The sequence below is a fragment of the Petromyzon marinus genome, chromosome 27, assembly GCF_048934315.1.
Source record: "Petromyzon marinus isolate PM22_M1 ecotype Great Lakes invasive population chromosome 27, UKy_Petmar_22M1.pri1.0, whole genome shotgun sequence".
Taxonomy (NCBI): domain Eukaryota; kingdom Metazoa; phylum Chordata; class Hyperoartia; order Petromyzontiformes; family Petromyzontidae; genus Petromyzon; species Petromyzon marinus.
The window spans coordinates 11,078,883-11,099,676 of record NC_133693.1 but is presented as its reverse complement, the minus strand read 5'-3'; the positions used below and the strand labels follow the sequence as shown (position 1 = coordinate 11,099,676).

Sequence of the window (20,794 nt, the reverse complement as noted above, 5' to 3'; positions counted from 1 at the left end):
AACATACAAATACAGGTTGAAGATGTAATTCTAACCAATAGAAACGCTTGCGCAGTCAATGTTGCTTGAAGGGACGATAGCTGATGGCCAAGGATAACGACGGAGTGGCAGCCAAGGGATGGAACGCGCCCGAGGGAACGTCCATCCAGAATATGAAGCAATAGGATCAGCTCGGGTGCAGCTGGCAGGTCATGAGAAATGGCAACGGCTTGTATGTGTGTATGTTGAACTTATTTCGACAACAAACTAAACACACAAAAAGCAGTTCTAAAGACATGTATGTAACATAAATACATGTAAACACATACTCATGCAATCATACGTACACACAACAGGCTTGGGAATCCTTCATCCAGGAGCGGATTGATCAAGGCTGATGCTAATGTGTAAATTTCTCAGACCATATCTTCACTGCTGAATGTTGTTATACTGTACATACGTCAACCACTATAGAGTGTTTCATGTATCTGAATGTTGCACTGTTATTGTGGCACATTAATGTAAATACTTTAATAGTTTTCAAATGAAGACCATTAGCAGCATGTATAAATGTTCAATTCTGGAATAAACCAATTATTGCTACAAGTGAAGATATTTAGTGCATTGGCTCGGCGATTAGAATGGGCCTCCATGGTGGCTTAATATTTTAGTCGTTTCTTTATGCAAAAAAAAATTGCAATCTGTCATTTTGATAATACGAACGATGATGGGCATTTAGCTCGAGTCCCATTAAGGGGAGTGCAGCTGGAAATATACGACTTCACCTAAATGCCATTAAGTAATATAATACCGGTGAATTACGTCTGGAGGAAAAAAACACCATAGCTTCTGCAATTTGAGTTTCGCTCATGTATAATGTATAATACTAATAAGTCAATTAGATCAGCAAATGTATTTGATGAATGGTGCATTGAATGCAATTAGTAAAATGGCACGCCTTTCGTTAGCTTAATTTCAAGTGCAAAACAGTAGCTGTATGACGCACTCCGATACGTAAACGCTATCATGCAAAAAAAAAGTTTTAAATATATATGAAACAAAGTTTCCACAACCAAAAAATATGCTGTTATGAATAGAAAACAAAGAGTTGTTTTGTTGGTGTAATCACCACTGAGTGTATCACATCGGAAATTGTGATGACCCTGAACTCGTATAATATTTAAGTAATTTCCACAAGGTCCAACTGTCAGCACATGGGCCAAACTTATACATTTTTTCCAGGTGTGCCAGAAGGCCCGGAGTTACAGTGCGAGACACCAGCTTCCCCATTGTCAGACAGTGCTAGACCAACAGCTTAGCGATGCAAAGCTACCAGGGTCTGAATATGGATGTCAGACAGCACGAGACCAATACCCTACCAAAGCAAAGCCATCTGGGTCTGAATACGGATGTCAGACAGTGCTCGACCAACAGCCTAGCAATGCAAAGCCATCAGGGTCTCAGTAAAAATGTCAGACAGTGCTAGACGAACAGCCTAGCAATGCAAAGCCATCAGGGTCTGAATATGGATGTCAGACAGTGCTAGACCAACAATAAAAACAACCCCCTACCTCCTCTTTGGTGCCGGACGGCAACGCTGTGGTGGGCAGTGCCATGGGGGAAGGGCCTATTTAGATTGACCAATTAATTACCATAGAGCACAACTGAAAAATATAATTAGTAAGCTTGTGCCGGAGGCCTCTGGGGGACAGGCATCTATGACGTCTCCTGGCCAAACCCAATTTGGCAGAGCCAGGAGACTGAATCCGTACCCTCGGGGCTCCTCCAGAAACATCAAAAAACCGCTACGTATGGCCACGTGGAATGTTAGAACGCTCACTGCAGAGGAGAGGCTGCCACTCCTCTATTGGGAGCTGGACCAGTGCCGCCTGGAACTCTGTGATATTCAGAAGGTCTGGTGGACCGGCTCTGGCTCCTGCCAACATGAGGGGTGGGCAGTCCTCTACTCGGGGCAGGAGACTGCCAAACAACAGGGAGTGGCTCTTCTTCTGAACAAAATAATGAAGGGGGCATGGGAGCGTGCCGGTGAGGTGTGGGAAGCTGTAAGCCCCAGGCAACTTTGGGCTCGCCTTCCTATCAACCAGAGGCGATGAGTGGTGGTCATGGTTACTTATGCCCCCACCGAAGACGAACATCTGTGGATGGATGCAGGCAAGGCCGATGAGTTAGATGACTTCTATGACCTCCTGTCACAAGTGCTAGCTAAAGTGGCCTCTCGGGATAGAGTCATCTTATTGGATGACTTCAATGCCCGAGTTGGTCATGATGCTGGCTCCTGGTCTGGAGTGATTGTAAGGCATGGGCCAGATCAGCTCAATAACAACGTCAAGAGGCTGCTAGATTTTAGCGCAGGCCATGGGCTTGTAATTACCAACATACTCCTTCCAGCATCGGCGCATCCACATAACATCATGGACGCATGCCGGGTCTAAGCAAGAACATCTGATTGGACTACATAGTGATGGAACAGTGGATGCAGGCCCATGTCCTTGACACCAGGACCTACCGTGGAGCTGATCTGCCCACTGACCATCGACTCGTCATCTGTAAGATGCGCCTGCCATTTTTCCACTCTGGTGGTGGGTGTACACACAGTACCCAATTAAAACTCATAGTGGAATGGTCTCAGCTATCTGATGAAAGTTGCAAGCGAGAATTTCATCATCGCTTGTGGCTGGGGATGGCATCGTCCCCCACTCCTCCTGATGTCGAGGGGAAATGGGCAAGATTTAGGACTGTGGGTCATGCAGCTGCAATATGGTCCAAACCTCCCCAGAGACTTTGGCTGACAGAGGAGGTGTTCAGGCTGGCTCAGAAAAAGCGACAGGCCCACTCTCATCTGCTACAGCATCCCACATTGGAAAATGAGGAGGCTTACCGCAGCCTTCGCTCCGAGGTTCGGAGAGCCATGAGGCACTGCAAGGATGGGTGGTGGTCGCGGGTTGCTGAGGAGATGGAGTCTGCCACAGTGGCCCGCGATCACAAATCGCTCTTTAACTCCATCAAAAAAGTAACCTGCAGCACCATACCTATTACCATCATTAGGGTAAAAATGGTGATCCAATCTCCGACCCCCAGGAACAGGTTTGCAAATTTGCTGAGCATTTCTGTGAGGTCCTGGGAGAGGGGAAATCCCTCAGCCTGGAAAACAACATGAGAAAAAGTGGGAATAACCCTGCTGAGGCTGTTGTGCCTCAAATATTGTAAGAAGTCACCCCTTGTGAGTGGCTGGCTGATGTGCCATCTGTTGAGGAAGTACTGAAGGCGATCATGAGTCTGAGACCAGGAAAGGCAGAGATTTTCTCCCAAGCAAAATGCTGAGGGAGGGTGGCGTTTGTACACAGACTGCCCTAGATGACATCATAACAACAGTCTGGACCACTAGACGGGTTCTGCAGGATTGGAAGGATGCCCTGGTGGTCCCCCTCTTTAAGAAGGGGTACCGCACAGACTGTAACAATTACAGGGGCATCTCCCTCCTCAGTGTGCCGGGAAAGGTCCTGGCAAGGAACATTCAACATCGCCTTGCTAGGTACGATGAGGAGAGGCTTGCGGAGCCCCAATGCGGTTTCAGGTAAAGGCGGTCCTGCACAGATGCCATGTTTTCTGTCTGCTTGCTACAGCAGAGGTGTAGGGAATTTCAACAAGACCTACATCTCTGCTTTATTCACCTGGTCAAGGCCTATAATACCATCAGTAGGCCTGGGCTCTGGGTTGTTCTTCGTGCTTTCGGAGTCCGTGACTCCTTGATCACAATCATCAAGGACCTTTATGATGGTGAGCGGGCCTGGGTAAAATTACGTGGCTGGGAGTTGGAGCCATTCCCTGTACACCTTGGCGTGCGACAAGGATGTCCTCTGGCTCCGACATTATTTAACATCTATTCGACCACGTAGTTTGTGAAGCCTTTAATAGCTGTACCAGAGGGATTTCCATCTGGTAAAGATACAATGGGAGGCTGATCGATGCCCGGGTGCAGTCAAGGAATGGCTCCCTATTGCTCAACCATGTTACGTATGCCATGATCTGGTAATTGCTGCTCACTCAGAGGAGGAGTTGGAGGCACTGCTGCTGAACCTGGAGCATGCCACTAAGAGGTGGGGCTTTACCATCAGCACCACCAAAACTAAGCACCTGCCTGGGTATTTTGTACCATCGAATACTCCACCCCCACAACTCCCAATTGGTGATGGGGCAGTTGTGGAGAGAGTGGAGAGTTTCAAAAACCAGGGAGTGTGCTCATGACCGGCTATGTTTTGACAGCAAAGGTCTCACTCTGAATCAGTCGAGCGGCATTATCTTTTCATCAGTTGCGTAACGCTGTGTGGAAGCTACCTGGTCTGTCGCTCCACACAAAGCTTCAGGTCTTCTTGGCCACAATCATTCCCTCCCTTCTCTACGCTTGCGAAATGTGGACCTTCCTAATGGAAGGAACATCTTCGCCGGTCAAAAACATTTACGCTGGCCTGCCTGTGATCATCCTGGGTTTAACCAGGCTGGATTGTGTGAGGAGCTCACAAATCCTTGAAAGATCTGGACAAAATCCCATCGGTGAGCTCCTCCGGCAGGCAAGGCAGGGTCATGTAGCCCGCATGCCCAGACACCGCAAGCCTAAACAGCTTTTGTTTGGCCGGATCGAGGGAGGCTAAATGGGCACGGCACGAGCTAGAGAAGAGATGGAGTGATGTGGAACAGGAGTATGTGGAGCTGAGTGGACTAGCCAATGACTGGTACGAGCCGTGTCAAGATCGGCCTCTGTGGATGAGGTTCGTGAAGGACGCTACTGGCGAGTTGGAGGCAGTCGCCTTCCAACCACAACAGAAGGCAGAAGAGCGGCACTCACAACAATGAGCGGAGCCCCGGATAGCTAAAGCACAGAAAGTTGGCACAGTAGGAGGCACAGGTGGTGCATCAGCCAGTCATCTCAGTCAGTCGACACTTGGCATCTGCGTCTGCCCCGTGACCTCGTGTCAGCGGGTGTTCGACACTTCAAGTGGCCTCAATGTGCACATATCCTGGCAAAAGCGTCGTGGTGAAATCACCGCCACATAGTAGCGAATGGCGGTTGTTGTTGTTGACCAACAGCCTACTAATGTCAAGCCACCAGGATCTGAACATGGATGTCAGCCAGTGCCAGACCAACAGCCTAGCAATGTTAAGCCACCAGGGTCTGAATGTGGATGTCAGACAGTGCTAGACCAACAGCCTTACAATGTCAATCCACCAGGGTCTGAATGTGGATGTCAGGCAGTGCTAGACCAACAGCCTAGCAAATGTTAAGCCACCAGGGTCTGAATGTGGATGTCAGACAGCGCTAGACCAACAACCTTACAATGTCAAGCCACCAGGGTCTGAATGTGGATGGCAGACAGTGCTAGACCAAGAGCATAGCAAATGTTAAGCCACCAGGGTCTGAATGTGGATGTCAGACAGCGCTAGACCAACAGCCTAGCAATGTCCAGCCACAAGGGTCAGAATGTGGATGTCAGACAGCGCTAGACCAACAGCCTTGCAATGTCCAGCCACGAGGGTCAGAATGTGGATGTCAGACAGCGCTAGACCAACAGCCTTGCAATGTCAAGCCACCAGGGTCTGAATGTGGATGTCAGACAGTGCTAGACCAACAGCCTAGCAATGTCAATCCACCAGGGTCTGAATGTGGATGTCAGACAGCGCTAGACCAACAGCCTTGCAATGCCAATCCACCAGGGTCTGAATGTGGATGTCAGACAGCGCTAGACCAACAGCCTTGCAATGTCAATCCACCAGGGTCTGAATGTGGATGTCAGACAGCGCTAGACCAACAGCCTAGCAATGTCCAGCCACCAGGGTCTGAATGTGGATGTCAGACAGCGCTAGACCAACAGCCTTGCAATGTCAAGCCACCAGGGTCTGTATATGGATGTCAGACAATGCTAGACCAACAGCCTAGCAATGTAAAGCCACCAGGATCTGAATGTGGATGTCTGACAGTCCTAGACCAACAGCCTAGCAATGTCAAGCCACCAGGGACTGAATGTGGATTTCAGACAGTGCTAGACCAACATTCTTGCAATCTCAAGCCACCAGGGTCTGAATGTTGATTTCAGACAATGCTAGACCAACATTCTAGCAATGTAAAGCCATCAGGCTCTGCATATTGATGTGGCTAGCACAGGGCATTGCCTGCTGGATCTGGGTAGGGTTCTTTTGAACTGCTTTATGTGTTCAGTTTGTCGTCCTTCACCGGCACCTCAGATTAGCATGGTTGGCTACGTGCAGTGCGAAGAAAGTTCAACATACATACAGAAGACGATGATGGACAACAACGCCACCACGACAATATAGCCCTCACTCACAGGTGCGTCTAGAAAGTAATCAATTCAACAACAGATGGCAGGCGAAGTGTGGCTGAAGATAAAAATGTACGTGAACATACAGCAATATGGTGCCGAGTGCGTTCCGTGTTTCAGTAGAGAAAGAAGCAGTAGGAGTGGAATGAGTTACCTTTACAAGTGATTTGATGAATCATCATGATGATTCAGGGGTCACCATTCGATTCCGTAATCAATTATTTGTCGGTTTTGTTTACTTCGCAGTGAAAAGTAACATATCTAGCAGCTGCAAGGCTTGATGCGAACTCATTGCATACCACGTATACGAGATACAAATTTATTCTTACACGTGGAGGTGCGAAGCATGTATCAGAAGCTTAAACATTGACATTAATTGATGGAACAATGCATGGTTCCTCCACTCCAAAGCAGAATTAAACCGTGCCATTGACTGGATGGGAGATCTCTTGATGTAGACAGATGCTCTTGGCAGCTCCATGAATGGAACGGGATGAAGTTGTATGCGTGAAAGATTCAAACTGCAATATGGTCATGCGGTTCACAAAATGATTTTGATTAGGACTGGAGTAATAAGCGCATTATAAAGTGCTATCTAAATGCAAATTTAGTGCATTCATTCGTGTGAATGAACGCACTAATTTAGTTAGGATGAGGTTCAAGCATTGTGATTTTGATGGTAGCTGAAGAATATGTGCCGAGTGAACCACGGAGAGCCATCTGATGACATCATCCTAGTTCAGTGTTCTTCACTAATTTACAGAGGGGCGGCCCCCCACACATCACCAGTGTCAGAGGGCCGCCACACTTCTTAAACCATGGGGGGTTTGACAGCGGCACGATGATGACGGAGGGGGGGCGGGGGGGTCTCCACTTGTTGTGTATTGTCGAGGATTGACGAACGTCATGGCGCCACGCTGAAGACCACCAGGGGGGACGCCAATGGTCCCGGGGGGCCGCCAGTGGTCCCGGGGGGGCGCCAGTGGTCCCGGGGGGGCGCCAGTGGTCCCGGGGGGCCGCCAGTGGTCCCCAGTGGTCCCCAGTGGTCCCGGGGGGCCGCCAGTGGACCCCAGTGGTCCCCGGGGGGCCGCCAGTGGTCCCAGGGGTCCCGGGGGGCCGCCAGTGGTCCCCGGGGGGCCGCCAGTGGTCCCGGGAGGCCGCCAGTGGTCCCGGGGGGCCGCCAGTGGTCCCGGGGGGCCGCCAGTGGTCCCAGGGGTCCCGGGGGGCCGCCAGTGGTCCCCGGGGGGCCGCCAGTGGTCCCGGGAGGCCGCCAGTGGTCCCAGTGGTCCCAGGGGTCCTGGGGGGCCGCCAGTGGTCCCAGTGGTCCCAGGGGTCCTGGGGGGCCGCCAGTGGTCCCAGTGGTCCCAGGGGCCTTGCAACGAAGCACGAGTTGGTACAGGAGATGAACCTCGTTACTTGCACACGGCTCACTCACTCGTGTGTGTGTGTGTGAGTGTGTGAGTGTGTGTGAGTGAGTGTGTGTGAGTTAGTGTGAGTGTGTGTGAGTGTGTGTGAGTGTGTAAGTGTGCCGTGTGTGGGAGTGTGTGTGAGTGAGCCGTGTGAGGGTGAGCCGTGTGAGAGTGGCCGTGACGAGAGGGACTTCTGCGTTCGTGTGTGTGTGTGTGTGTGATAGTGTGGTGATGTACACTCTGTGTGTGTGTGATGGTGTGGTGATGTGCACTCTGTGTGTGTGATGGTGTGGTGATGTGCACTGTGTGTGTGTGATAGTGTGGTGATGTACACTCTGTGTGTGTGTGATGGTGTGGTGATGTGCACTCTGTGTGTGTGTGATGGTGTGGTGATGTGCACTCTGTGTGTGTGATGGTGTGGTGATGTGCACTCTGTGTGTGTGATGGTGTGGTGATGTGCACTCTGTGTGTGTGATGGTGTGGTGATGTACACTCTGTGTGTGTGTGATGGTGTGGTGATGTGCACTCTGTGTGTGTGATGGTGTGGTGATGTGCACTGTGTGTGTGTGTGATAGTGTGGTGATGTACACTCTGTGTGTGTGTGATGGTGTGGTGATGTGCACTCTGTGTGTGTGTGATGGTGTGGTGATGTGCACTCTGTGTGTGTGATGGTGTGGTGATGTGCACTCTGTGTGTGTGATGGTGTGGTGATGTGCACTCTGTGTGTGTGTGTGATGGTGTGGTGATGTGCACTCTGTGTGTGTGATGGTGTGGTGATGTGCACTCTGTGTGTGTGTGATGGTGTGGTGATGTACACTCTGTGTGTGTGATGGTGTGGTGATGTACACTCTGTGTGTGTGTGGTGTGGTGATGTACACTCTGTGTGTGTGTGATGGTGTGATGGTGTACACTGTGTGTGTGTGATGGTGTGGTGATGTACACACTGTGTGTGTGATGGTGTGGTGATGTACACTCTGTGTGTGTGATGGTGTGATGGTGTACACTGTGTGTGTGATGGTGTGGTGATGTACACTGTGTGTGTGATGGTGTGGTGATGTACACTCTGTGTGTGTGATGGTGTGGTGATGTACACTCTGTGTGTGTGTGATGGTGTGGTGATGTACACACTGTGTGGTGTGATGGTGTGGTGATGTACACTTTGTGTGTGTGTGATGGTGTGGTGATGTACACTCTGTGTGTGTGTGATGGTGTGGTGATGTGCACTCTGTGTGTGTGATGGTGTGGTGATGTACACTCTGTGTGTGTGTGATGGTGTGGTGATGTGCACTCTGTGTGTGTGATGGTGTGGTGATGTACACACTGTGTGTGTGTGATGGTGTGGTGATGTACACTGTGTGTGTGTGATGGTGTGGTGATGTACACACTGTGTGTGTGATGGTGTGGTGATGTGCACTGTGTGTGTGTGATGGTGTGGTGATGTGCAGTCTGTGTGTGATGGTGTGGTGATGTGCACTCTGTGTGTGTGTGTGTTATGGTGTGGTGATGTACACACTGTGTGTGTGATGGTGTGGTGATGTACACTGTGTGTGTGTGATGGTGTGGTGATGTACACACTGTGTGTGTGTGATGGTGTGGTGATGTGCACTGTGTGTGTGATGGTGTGGTGATGTGCAGTCTGTGTGTGTGATGGTGTGGTGATGTGCACTCGTGTGTGTGTGTGTGATGGTGTGTTTTAGTTTTTTTTGTTTGTTGTGGTTGCACCCGATTCAAGAGCCGAATGGCTCACAGGGCTATACAAAAATAAAGAAACTAAAATAAAGAACGAAAGCAACTGAACTTCCAAAGGGAGAAGCTGCAAGCCACACTTGGGGAAAGTGCAGGTGGGTGGCCACAAATGTCATCGCAAGAATGTGAGACGGCATCGGTGGCAGAGCTTGCAAACGCTCGCAAGCCTCAACAGACAAAGGTGAATTGGGAAACCAGCAACCCTCCTGGGATGATGGAGACAACACATTTCAGAGGCAGTGGCAAAGACCCCCGGATGCGGCAGGGAAAATATAAGGAAAAATCAGTTCAACACGTAGGCTTTCGCGACCAATATTATTCATAATAATGGTTTTTGGGTTTGATCGCGTAAGTATTAATGTGTCGTAACCCTCCACCACCCGGCACAGCCAATTAGTAAGGGATTTGTCACGTAAACAAAACGCCAAATAGTTTACTACTTCAGCCCACCGGTGTGCTGGAGAGTAAATCCACAACATTTTCAATTTGAGTAGTACGACGTTTCGCTGGTAATTACATCAACCAGCATCATCGGGTGATTTGCCAGAATAGTGAAGCAATCCACCTGCTTCAGGTCTTAAATAGAGCAGGACGACGTCATCACTGAACCCAATCAGGTGCAGAGATCAGAGGCGGAGGAGGGGGGTTATTGTAATTATATAATAGACTAGTAATCAGTTAATTGGTGTGCATTTCCTCGAAAAGGAATTATAATTGTAAGATGTATTACTTCATAATAGGCTTCCAGGCCGCACTAAGCCTGGAGCTGTCTGAGCGATTAAAAACTCACTGAGTAGGGAGAATCAGTCAGAGGAGACAGAAGATCGTCGCACGAGTCGTTGACTTTGCTCCAAGAGGAGCTCACAGGATATTGTTCTGAAGCGGAACAATTATAGTAGTGGTGCTGAATGATCGGAAGAGGAGAAAGTTCCTGAATGCTATGATGGTCCAGTGCTATTAAGTTGTTGATGTTTTTAAAAAAAAACAGAGATAAACAGCAAGATTCGGTGGAATCATTCAGAAATATCGAAGAGCAGCGGGGAAAGTATTTTGTGCAGAAGTAGCATGAGAAAAGCCTGAATAGGAGCAAACGAGTTCCACGTGGTGAGGTGCAGGAATGTGTGGTGTTACTGACAGGATATTACATCGTTCTTATGACTTCTTAAACACACCGAATCGTCCACTACCTCAACACTATCACTTCCTACTGACACCAGTGATTGAGTTGCAGCAAAAGGTACATTCTTATGCTTGTGTTGCTTCCGAAACATCGTGATTTATTTTATACCTACGTGACTTTACCGAAAGAAGCAAAGAATAATTCCTGCAAGTCACGAAAGCTTCGAATCTAGATGTATTGCTGTCCAAGATAAGCAACCTATATCGTCTGCATTGGAATCACATGTGCAGGTGTAAGTACTGGTTCAGGTGTAACTTGCCATTGATATTAGCCGTGGCGTGCGATAACCACTGCACGACCACTCCGCTCACTTACATGAATGCTGAGGAGTGAATATCACCTGCAGTTAAAACGGTAAAAAGTACAAGAGTCGTCTGTCTGAAACCACAACTTACACGGTCAGGCGATAACTGACCAGAGTATTTTACATTGGAGAATGACACATTTTTTTCCTGAATTAGTTTTACCTTCTGTTTTCCTATAAAGCTGCGTGTTTTCATAACGCAAATTGGATATAACGCGATTCATGTATTAGCGGACACATTGTTTATAACGCGGATGTGAATTGGATAGAACGCAATCCAGCGAACGGAACTACGTCGCGCGAGTGGGAGTAAGCGTTCGTACGGCTGCCTCGGCATGGCATCGCACAAGGCAGTGGGATGCTGCTGGATGCTTCTAGACGCTACCCACGCGGCTCGGTCTTTGTTCAGCCTGCGTACGCATCTCACGGTGTTATCGCGGACTGTGCTTTACCCCATATTACATATTATTTGTTATAACGCGATTGTTCCATAACGTAACGCCGCGTTACAGGAGATCAGACTATGCTAAGCTCATATGTAGCATTTCAATGAGTTTACTTCAAGGGACATTTAAAAATGCCGCCGTTTGCCAGTCAAAGGAGCGATGGCGACCACGGTGGAGAAGCAGCCGTCAGATGAGTCCGTGGGATGCATTGTGGCAGCAATAGGAGCACATGAGATGGCAAGGGCATAGGGAGTCCCTCATCCAGCAGTGGATGAACATCGGCTGACGATGATGACGATAATGATGATGATGCCTCGCCGTGTGGTGTCATGGCGGTGGCTGATAGTCACGGACGTCGGGAGGCAGAATTGGTCGGCTCATGCAAACCGAAGTTGTAACTCCATACCCGCAGGGTTCAGAGCTGGCCAGTAGATGGCAGTAGAGCAAGTAGGTTGCTGACTCGTCAGTCGTGAATTTTGAGAGTCTTTCCTCGTGTGCGCGAGTTTTCACCAGGCTTTCTAGCTTCTTTCACAAGCAAAATTATTCAACAAAGAATCGACCGAATTTTCGAATGCAAAAGCTACGAACTTTTAAGGAACAAAAGCATGTGTTAATGAAAGCATCATTCAGGGAAAGGTTATCGTTTTTAGGATTAGTCTAGAAATATCTCATCTAAAATTGAAGTTACATTGTAGATCAAGGAGATTGATGCAAGGATTTATAATACGTGACCTAAGTGTAAACTAACATGTAAATATATGCACATATTTGTATGTATGTTGAACTTCTTTCGCACCGTACGTAGCCAACCGTGCTAATCGGAGGTGCAGGGGGAAGGACAACAAACTACACACAAAAAGCAGTAAAAAATATTATTCTCGTCACATTCGTTCCCGTGAAAATAAAAAAACGACTAATTTACACATTAAGCTACAGGGACTCTTTTTTTCAGGAGGGTCGTACATTGCATCTCTTGATGTGAAGATGTTTTCAGCCAATTCGCGAATGTTTACGCTTTGTGCGAGGAAATATCGGAGCACCCCGAGTAATCCCACGTGTGCATTGGAGCGGCAACCGTCACCTCCACAGTTCTGGAGCACTATAAACTAAACTATTAAACTATTTTGTTATCTGAGCAGGTAAGGAGCACTGAGCTGTTTCGCCCGTTTTTCAGAAGCGACCTACTTTTTAGTCGATTTCTTCATAGTGATTTGCTTACCTTTCCGATACTTTGCACTCCTATCGTTTATTCTTTTGGTGTTGTTTGTTGTAACTTTCTGACCCCCCCACCCCTACTGATCGCGTGTGAAAAAGAGCTTCATAGCTAATCGGATTCCTCCAGCCTCAATACATATTCTGACTCTGAAAAAAGATTCCGAAATGCCTTAATTAGCATGGGTACAACTGTTGTGGCGAGTGCTGTTTTGGAGCAGCTATTCAAGCCGATAATGCCACGCAACCGGGTCCTGTGGATGGTCGACTCGGTTAACATCGTCTCTCTCGACTCTCTCCGTCTCGAGCCATAGCCATTTTTTTTTTTTACACCAGGTACACGCATTCGATCGTTAACAATTTCCATCGGTGATTTGCGAGGCCGGGAATAAACCCCAGGTCACTTGGGTTACGGCAAAGTGCTCCCCTATCAGCATGCCGGCGCTCGTCCCACCTGGGAGCGGCGACTTGTGGGCGTCGTGGGTGTCTGGACAACCCACAATTTATTTAGATGTGGCCAAGAGGACACCCGCAACAAATTTCGGACGGCCGTCGGTATTTTTTTTTTATGAGGCCCAAATCATTCTCCCCTCGAAAAAAAAAGGGAGACGGGGGGGGGGGGTGGGGGACATACATGGCGAATGATTCTGGCCCGGTGTGCAGCGGGCGCGTGGATTAAATATCGGCCGCTCTATAGGATTCTATAGGATTCTATAGGATTCGGGGGGTGGGGTTTTGACAGATTTTTTTTTGCGTCCTTACTCAACGGATGGCCCCTAACCGCGGGAATCCATAGTCGGGATAATTGCTCGCGTTCGGCGGTTGGGATTTCATGACTTACTTGAATTCTTGCTCATTTCGCACGCCTTGTTTCTGTACGTTTTTTTTGTTCACTTTAATAGCACACAAAAAACCCCCCTAAAATTATTGTATCACGGCGATAACGTAATCTTGCTCTATATCGGACTAGAAGCATGTGGATCTCTTCACAGTTCTGGTAAAAATCGCCCGATGAAGCCGGTTCATGTAATTGCCAGTGAAACGTTAGACTACTCAAATTGTAAATGTTGTGGAGTTACTCTCCCAACACAGCGGTGGGCTGAAGTAGTAACTAATTGGCACGTTTTGTTTACGTGACAAATCTTACTGATTGGCTGTGTTGGGTGGTGGTCGGTTAATGACACATTTATACTTAAGCGATATAACCCAAAAACCTTTATTATGAGCATATCATGTGTTTACGCGGCATTGTACTCTTCGCACATCGTTAGCAATTGACATTCGCACGTACGACCAGACGCACGTATAACGGTGAGCACTATAAAATCGGTTACGATTGATGAATTGACGCATTGTAACGAACCGCTGGGCTGGACACAAACAAAATCCACCCTCGTCCTTCCTATGGTCTGGCAGTGTGCATGCCTCGCTATTCTGTACAGGTCACGTACATTGTGTAAATGCAAATTGCAATGCTTTGCAAAGTTACTTCAATGCATTTATGGTATGACTTAACGTCTGTCTGATATTTCCATTTAAAACCGATGTTATTCAAAAGCGCTTGGAAGGTATTGGTAAATGTCAGTGCTTTGTATTGTGAGGAAACACCCCTGTACTTTTCGATTTAAAGCTTTCGTGACTGCAATGATTAATTTTCTTTGGTTCTTTCGGTAAAGTCACGTAGACTTTACCGAAAGAACCAAAGAAGACTCCTGTACTTTGCAAATAGATGTTCATCTGCCTTCCCTTTTAAAATGTACCGAATGTTCTGTACAGCACTAACATGCTGTTACATTTAGATGCATTGCAAAAACTCAAATTATGTTGTATTGTACTTGTTGATGTTCGCGCATCGTGTACACATCGGCCGAGTATGTTTGTTTTGTTAGATTAACTGTACAGGTATTGAGACTGTTAAGTGATGTCCCACCCAGGGACTCGTTACAATGCGTCGCATCCCCAACCTTGAAACTTTGGTGCTCCAAACTCTTGGCAGCGATAGGGTGAAGGGGGGGTGCACACGAAATTTTGCAAAGGTGCTCACACACCCGGCACGACAAAAATAAAGCCGCGCATCAATGCCGGGATGTTAGCCTCCACAAACGCTCGCAGACCCACGCACCGATTCCACTCGCCCCAAAAAAAACAAAAAGACAAAGATCCCCCGTTTAGCCTGTGGCAGACTGTTGGGGCAAGTGCTGTGAGCGAGCACCTGCGAAGGCCCGTACGACACACGAAGGGGTGGTTGGCCAACACCGCGCACGGGCCGCCTTTGTCTCCCTCGTGACGATGTCTCCACATCGCATGACCTGTTCAGATAACCGTCACTGGTGTTGGCTGTGAGCGCGAATCGAACAAGAGTCGCCGGGTTCGTAGCGCAGCGCGCTAACCGCTACACTACCGCGCCCCACTCAACGTACACACACACACACACGCACACCAATTATTGCGACATGCAATCCAACATTTTTATTTTCCAATTATCACTCCGGCACTCGTGTGCACTAACTGCAAACGAGTAGTTTTTGTCTGACTGCACAGTGCACTAACAAACACCACGAAGCGTGCAGTTCACAGTCGCCCTCGACGTGATTTTCAAATTCATTAAATAAGCACACCCGCGTTTAAGCCGGGGGGCTCAAGCTGACCACCACCCATCACCACAACCCCCCCCTCCCCCGTGTTTTTTTTTGTGACGGCGGTAACGCGCACGTTCCGTGCGGAGCGATGGTCCTTCGAAGGTGCGTGACGACGTCTTCCGCCGCAGTGGAGTGGCGCGTGTCGCGTCAACGACGACCCCGTGCCCGCGCGCGCGCGCGCTTTGGCTACGAATCGGTGAAAGTGGGACAGGCGCGCGCAAACGCAGCGCTCCCAAGTCCACCACAACCCTCCCCACCCCCCCCCTATTTTTTTTTCTTTCCAGTAGCCATCTGTCGCGCTCTTTGCTTATACGCAGCAGGCCAGCTGGTTTGAGATTCAGCTGTAAATGTAATCTTAAAGGAGCACCACTCCGGTTGCCTCTGAGTAACGAGCTTTAATGCGCTGACTTTGGAGCCCCAGCTGCTGCCACGGGGGTTAGCTTTGTATCTTGCCAATGCCATCCCTTGCATAACGCCTCGCCGCCCGCCCGTGCGCGCTTGCATGTGTGTGCCTGTGTTTGAGAGTGGAATTGGTGCTTGGGTCTACGGAATTTGTGCAACGGTTAGCGCTACGCTGCGCTGCGAGGCTCGCGACCCGGGTTCGATCGCCGCTCACGGCGAACACCGGTGACGATTATCTGAATAGGTCCTGGGCCTCCCCTAGGTCGACTCAGCCTCAAATGAGCACCTGGTGCAGTGTGTAGTAAACATCGCCACTTGGGAGGCAAAGGCGGCCGGGCGTGGTGCTGGCCACCCACCCCCTCGTGTGCCGTGCCGGCCTCCATAGGTGCTCGCTAACAGCACTTGCCCCAACAGTCTGTGAAGGCTACACGGGGATCTTTGTCTTTGCACGTTGAGCCCGCTCCTGGTGACTAGTAAAGTATAACTATATATAACCATTATCACGTCTTCAAATCCTATTATTTGCACGGGAAATATGATCCGCGCCTTCTACAGTTATCCACAGATCCTTTAAGTGTGCAGACATATGAGGGTGGGTAATATTTCAAAATGTCAATGGTGGCCCAAAAATCCAACAGTGACTGTGATGGAGCTGTTCATGAAACAGCGTGGCACCGCATGCCACAGCCTAGCATCGCATGCTACAGCCTAGCATCGCATGCTACAGCCTAGCACCGCATGCCACAGCCTAGCACCGCACGCCACAGCCTAGCACCGCACGCTACGAGGTGCAGTTTGTGGTACGTGGCAAAGTGTGCTTTGACCCCCCCCCCCCCCAAAACCTTGAGCGGTCTCCACATGAAAAAAAGAACATCGTCCACTATCATTTTATTTTAAATGCACAATTGTAGCTAACGTTCTCCAACTCTACGCCGGGTAGAGTTGCAGAACGTTAGCTACAACTCGCAGGTGTTGCATTTACTGCACCTGCTGTGCAGTAGACGGGACGAATGAAGTGAGAGTCGCTGCCTCTGAGGACCCACAGTGTCGAGGACCGCTGCCTTGTCTCCATCGTGATTGTCCAATCACGATGGAGACAACAAATTCACGCGAAGCTCCGCCTCCCGGCAGTCACATCTCATCAGCTGACTGGGATTTTGCCAACCCACTGGGTCCGATCTCTGGGTGGCACCTCCAATGAGCACGGCCAACTACGCACGGTGCGAAAGAAGTTCCACGTACACTCATACACACGTTACGCCAGCTCTGAATTGATTTGGGGATCTGTTCAGATCCGACAATCAGCCACTGTCAAGCATGAACTGTACACCCCCTCGGAACGATGTACTCGCTGTGGCAGCAAGCGACTGGGGAATGGGGTGTGAGGTGAGGCTTGTAGGCACGGTGACGCTCCACTTTCGCTTGAAGGGCCCCGCTCAGATCATACCCTGGGCAGTGCAGGAGTTATTATTCAGATGCTCGCACACTCAAGTCTAATGTACTTAAATGCAAATAAATGTCAATAACCTCTTTTAATGATAGGCGTTGCATAAAATATACATTCAAGTCCAATGTTCATTATGTTTGTGAGTGATGGGCCTCACTGAATATTGCAAAAGCATTGTGGCACTTTTATTAACGCAACATTTTACTAGACCCGCTTCTCATCGATTACATTGCGTCGCGTCGCGTGGGCTGCCCTGCCACAATGCTTGGGCTGCCGCTGTCTGGCTGTCTGCGTGCCATTCCGTCAGCAACAACATTACCGAGAAACCACACACAGCGTGGACTTAATAAACCTTTAACGTACTAAATGCACCTCCACGCACACGCGCACACATTGTGCCAGGATTCACTGCCAATTTTTTTTTTACAAGAATCGCAAGCATGTCCCCAATCTTTTTTATGCAATGTTTTACTTAACATATGTATTGAGGAAAAATAAACTGCCTCTTGTGCTGCCATAATAACTGAAAAAGTAAACTAAATATTTTTTTGGTTTCTGCTTGGGAGTCTCATCATGAAATATTGACTCAAAGAAGTGACCGTGGATTTCAATTCCCGCCTGGGTAGGATAATCTTCGAAGTCAACCTTAAGTTGGTTCGCTGTGGCACTCAGGGCCACTGTGAATAAATTAAATGTAAAAAAACACATGTCCTCAACAGACGACATCCCATTAGGAAATAATACAGTAGAGTTAATCATTCATAACCAAGATATCAATCACACGCAAGGAAGATATCATAATTATATCAGTGGTAATAACAATGCTAAAAGGTTTTAGCAACTCTCAATTCACTGCTGGATGAAGGCCTCCTCACGCTGTATTAGTTGTGGTTTGTTGGTTGGCCATTCTTCTCCACGCTCATCATTGAGGGGTGGTGCAGGGGACAGCATTTTTGTTTTGGAATTGTTTATTTCTCTCAAATTTGGGACCCACGATGGCCTATATTGGCAAATTCTGTGGCATACACATCCTCGAATGTCAACTGTCGAGCACACACCTTGGTATCACCCCATCACGTGATTGGGTGGCCGCAGGTATCAGATACTCAGTGAGGAATTGAGCTGTGGACCACTGCAAACTGGTTCTATGGCAGGCATGTTGACCGCTGGGCTAAATTCTAAACTAAACAATTTGTATGTACAGTGAGGGAAAAAAGTATTTGATCCCCTGCTGATTTTGTACGTTTGCCCACTGACAAAGAAATGATCAGTCTATAATTTTAATGGTAGGTTTATTTGAACAGTGAGAGACAAAATAACAACAAGAAAATCCAGAAAAACGCATGTAAAACATGTAATAAATTGATTTGCATTTTAATTAGGGAAATAAGTATTTGACCCCCTCTCAATCAGAAAGATTTCTGGCTCCCAGGTGTCTTTTATACAGGTAACGAGCTGAGATTAGGAGCACTCTTAAAGGGAGTGCTCCTAATCTCAGCTTGTTACCTGTATAAAAGACACCTGTCCACAGAAGCAATCAATCAATCAGATTCCAAACTCTCCACCATGGCCAAGACCAAAGAGCTCTCCAAGGATGTCAGGGACAAGATTGTAGACCTACACAAGTCTGGAATGGACTACAAGACCATTGCCAAGCAGCTTGGTGAGAAGGTGACAACAGTTGGTGCGATTATTCGCAAATGGAAGAAACACAAAAGAACTGTCAATCTCCCTCGGCCTGGGGCTCCATGCAAGATCTCACCTCGTGGAGTTGCAATGATCATGAGAACGGTGAGGAATCAGCCCAGAACTACACGGGAGGATATTGTCAATGATCTCAAGGCAACTGGGACCATAGTCACCAAAAAAAACAATTGGTAACACACTACGGCGTGAAGGACTGAAATCCTGCAGCGCCTGCAAGGTCCCCCTGCTCAAGAAAGCACATATACATGCCCGTCTGAAGTTTGCCAATGAACATCTGAATGATTCAGAGGACAACTGGGTGAAAGTGTTGTGGTCAGATGAGACCAAGATGGAGCTCTTTGGCATCAACTCAACTCGCCGTGTTTGGAGGAGGAAGAATGCTGCCTATGACCCCAAGAACACCATCCCCACCGTCAAACATGGAGGTGGAAACATTATGCTTTGGGGGTGTTTTTCTGCTAAGGGAACAGGACAACTTCACAGCATCAAAGGGACGATGGACGGGGCCATGTACCGTCAAATATTGGGTGAGAACCCCCTTCCCTCAGCCAGGGCATTGAAAACGAGTCGTGGATGGTTATTCCAGCATGACAATGACCCAAAACACACGACCAAGGCAACAAAGGAGTGGCTCAAGAAGAAGCACATTAAGGTCCTGGAGTGGCCTAGCCAGTCTCCAGACCTTAATCCCATAGAAAATCTGTGGAGGGAGCTGAAGGTTCGAGTTGCCAAACGTCAACCTCGAAACCTTAATGACTTGAAGAAGATCTGCAAAGAGGAGTGGGACAAAATCCCTCTTGAGATCTGTGCAAACCTGGTGGCCAACTACAAGAAACGTCTGACCTCTGTGATTGCCAACAAGGGTTTTGCCACCAAGTACTAAGTCATGTTTTGCAGAGGGGTCAAATACTTATTTCCCTCATTAAAATGCAAATCAATTTATTACATTTTTTACATGCGTTTTACTGGATTTTTTTGTTGTTATTCTGTCTCTCACTGTTCAAATAAACCTACCATTAAAATTATAGACTGATCATTTCTTTGTCAGTGGGCAAACGTACAAAATCAGCAGGGGATCAAATACTTTTTTCCCTCACTGTATATATGAATGTATGTTGAACTTCTTTCGCACCGTACGTAGATAACCGTGCTAATCAGAGGTGCGAGGGAAGGACAACATGTTGTATTTTACCAGGTAAGGCCCATTGAGCTGTATAGCTCTTTTTCAGAAGCGAAGTGGCTTAGAATGTGGAAATTTACAGCAGCCAAATAGTCTAAACGCATGTTGTTTCTAAATGTGAAGGGAAAAACCGGAGGACCTGAATAAAAATCCACGCGACCACTGGGAGAGAGACATTCAAACTCGAAATATACAGGCGTCATCACGATCAGGATCGAACCCACGACCTCTTGCATACCAGGCGATGGAGTTAACATCTCGCCACCGCGGACAACCCAGCAACGCGTACCAACTGCGAATAAAAACAAGAACCCTTTAAAGGACATCACCCCGATCGAAGAAAGCCCATAGAGTACTTTATGCGAGCGCACAGCTGCTGAGGAGACGAATGGGCTCCAGGTGTGGTGATACTGATGCACTCTCGCAGCACTTGCCTCGGCAGTCCTTTAATAAGGCTTCAAATACAGGATCCTTTATCCTTTTTGTTCTGCAAGGCCTGGGGGATATGCAGCGCAGTGGGTCAGCTTTCCTCCACCGCACAATGCATTTCAGTGTCACGAAGCCTCCCCCACACTCGCCCACCCGTGCACGGGAGGGGTCAAACTCACCAGAATGCAACGCTTCTCAGAGAAAGTATCCGCGGACGTCGAGGGCCAAAAATAAAAAATAAAACCCCGCTGTACGCGAAGTCAGACGCACAGGGCCCTGCGTCAGCGAGCGGTGTCCGTGCATTCGCTGCCCCGTGCCACGGCGGCGCTGTGCATGCGTGGCCGTGACGACTGTAAATCAG

The 20,794-nt window shown here is 48.4% G+C and overlaps 1 protein-coding gene across 5 annotated transcripts in view; it reads right to left on the bottom strand.

Moving 5' to 3' along the window:
- LOC116946538 (uncharacterized) overlaps window positions 1-20,794 on the bottom strand; it is a 183,336-nt gene that overhangs the window by 38,803 nt on the left and 123,739 nt on the right. The window contains exon 4 of one of the 5 annotated variants that reach the window (XM_076070115.1): window positions 36-7,704. The exons of the other annotated variants lie outside the window; for them this stretch is intronic. The gene's annotated coding sequence lies outside the window, so the exon portion shown is untranslated. The remainder of the gene's footprint in view (window positions 1-35; window positions 7,705-20,794) is intronic. 5 annotated transcript variants of the gene reach the window in all.